A 3,201-nucleotide genomic window follows, 5' to 3' on the forward strand; every position below is an offset into this window, starting at 1 on the left:
ATTTCAGTCAGACTAAATTATTTATTATTGCTTTAGTTCAACGTAAATTGTACTTTTAAAGTGCATGTAAATGCATCTCCATTAAAGCAGCTCTCAGTAGCCTCGGGATTTCTTCGCTGTATTCTCGCTTTTTGCTCGCAGGTTTCTCTCTAGAGCTCCCCCCACAGCTTCGGAATAGATATTTGACAACACTGTTGTAAAAACTCGTTGGCGATTCTCAGACACCAGAGGCTAGTAGATCAACGACATCAAAGCAGATGGGAGATTCTTTAAAACGTCTTCTTCATTCGGGTTCGGACAGCGTGAGGGAGCGCAATGATGACAGCATTTTAGCAGATTTCTTTTGGCCGTAAAGCAATTGTTTACATCGCGAGACCTGATATCACGCAAGACATCCTGACGCAGCGGCCGGCGGCCCGCCGGCTCAAAGTTGCAAGTGCGTATTTTCCGCTCACAGGCACCAGGGGGGTGCGAAACGACCACCATTCAACCGAAGCTGTTCAGTTAAGGTAAAAAAAAGTTACTTAGTTCACCTTTAACCAGAGTTAACGTCTGGTGTTATTCACTCTTGGTTGTGATGCCTGATTATGAGGAGCCCTACATGTGTTGGAGTATGTGTATGTGTCTGGATGTTTGTGTGTGCCTCATCAGATAAAACGGCATTCTTAAGTGGGACACCACAGTTTCCCCTTTTTACACCAGGAGCCCACAAGATAAAACACCACATCAGCATCCTTTTAATTACAAGACGAACCTTTAAAAAAATAAGCTTATCCAGTAAGATGCTTTACTCCTAGAGCACAGCATACATTATATTGGGACAGAAGAAAGTCATACAGGTTTGGAATGACATGAAGGTGAGTAAATTATGACCAAATTTGATTCTTTTTGTTTCAACTATCCCTTTAAGATTTAGGAATTATGCAGTAAATAATGCTGTAAAGTGCTGTAGACATGGTGGTTTGGGTTACCCATCACGTGAGAAGCCCATCTTCTGACTGTATCTGCACTCATTGCACAACATGGTGACATCATTAGACATGGTGCTAATCTAGTGGGCATACACACTACACACATGCCAGCCTGCTGTCTCTCACCACCCTCCCCCAACACACACAACTGTCTCAGGCCCCCTTCTTCTGACACACAGCATGCTGGGTCTTTACAAAGCCCCATTCTGCAGCCGTCCCAGGACTCTGCACTGTACTGCAGGACTGTTGCCCTCTGCCCTCTCACACACCCAGCACTCTTTTGTCCCACAAGAAAAAAGCAATGGTCACGTGTCCGCTGAACACTCCACAGCTGCTGGCCTTGTCCTCCTCTTGCGGTCTATCTGCTGAAATGTTTACAGGTGATTTAAAGCGATAGAATATTAATTATGTTTATTATGTTTCTAAGACCATTTTGGAATGTAACCGCATAATTACTGCAGGACCATCATGAGAAGAGCCACAGGAAGGGTTATGAGATCGGATCATTTATAGATCAGATATTGAAAATGACAAGAACTTTCTGAAGAAAACCGCTACACGATGCTTTAATTGTTTCTCAGCAAAAAAACAACTGATGAGCCATTACAATGAATTAATGTCAGTACCTCCCTTCCCCCATATCATGTACACACACAACCTCCTCCTCACGCAGGCTTCAAAGGCGATGATGGGAAAAGCCATCTCTCCGCTGGCCGCTTCAAAGCACAGGAAGTGTGTCAAAGCGACTAGCCGGCTGGTTCCCAGCCCTTGCGTGTGTTAGTGTTTGAGCAAGAGAGAGAGAAAAAATCTCTGTGCCTGTATATACGTGTGTGTCGGTTCAAAGCCAACCAGAATCCTGTGCTTTGAGAGACAGGATGTAAAATCTGCTGTGGTGTTGATGCCCCACTCTGGCATATGCACATGTTTGTATCAGGATGAGTTTTTCCAAGACCACGGACATGCACGACTTGTCCTGGGAAAGGCTCTCCTTGTACAGAAGAGAGTGATCCACTGGAATGTCTTTCTTCGGACCCTCTCAAACCTCATTCAGATTTCATTAGAACGTTTTGTTCAGTTGGCATGTCTGTTTATGTCTGGCACCTAATATTAGTACTTTATTTATGTCACACTTTGCTTGCTTATGGCCAGTTGTTTGCACTTGCACTTGTTCTTTATAGATATTACAGGATGTTTTTTCAAGACTGCATCCATTTTAAACAATGAAATGATGCCATTGCCAGTAGACAAGTTGGAATCAAAGAAATGGGTTTCTCAAAAGCATGGTGAGCTTCACCACAAACACATACTGTGCGTTTGTCATCGGTAGAACATTGTGCACAGTGAAAGAATCATCTTATGCTGCTGATTTGTATGAGAGATGACTTCTGTTCCTTTCTTCCCTCTCTTGGTATCAGTGGTGTAACCTGCATGTTCTGGTGTCAAGCTGTGGCTTCTTAATGCGCTGTGGAGAGATAAAGGGTATTAGGGATTGGAGGAGCTAAAGTTGTTGTAGTTTTTTTTCCCAAATAGTCTTTGAATGTCATATATCACCTACATTTCCATATTTACTTTTTTATTTTATTTCAGAAAACACACAGATAGAAATGATATGACTTAAATGACTGCCAGCAGAAAAATACCCATGGATAATCTATCTATCTATCTATCTATCTATCTATCTATCTATCTATCTATCTATCTATCTATCTATCTATCTATCTATCTATCTATCTATCTATCTATCTATCTATCTATCTAAATCAAATCTTTATTGACAGTATAGGCCTATTAACAATTATAATGCCATTATAGTGCCTTATATGCTTTGGCAATATTATAATTGTTAATAGGCCTACTGTCAATAAAGATTTGATTTAGATAGATAGATAGATAGATAGATAGATAGATAGATAGATAGATAGATAGATAGATAGATAGATAGATAGATAGATAGATAGATTATCCACGGGTATTTTTCTGCTGGCAGTCTTTAAGTCATTTCTATCTGTGAGTTTTCTGCATTTAGCCTAAACATTAGGCTACATTGTAGTAAAGTTTCAAGCTAATTGTGCCCAGAGTCCAATTTACAGTTCATCCAGTCAATCGTTTTTCACTCTTTAATGTTATTCAGCTCTTGTCCAAACCAGCGATTGGTGTCCGCTCGGCTGGACGTGTTTAGCTGACGTCCTTCCTGCCCATGGCGCCCACGGGGGGCTTTGCGCTGCTCTTT

Source organism: Leuciscus leuciscus (genome assembly GCF_965113295.1).
Source record: "Leuciscus leuciscus genome assembly, chromosome: 2".
Lineage (NCBI taxonomy): Eukaryota > Metazoa > Chordata > Actinopteri > Cypriniformes > Leuciscidae > Leuciscus > Leuciscus leuciscus.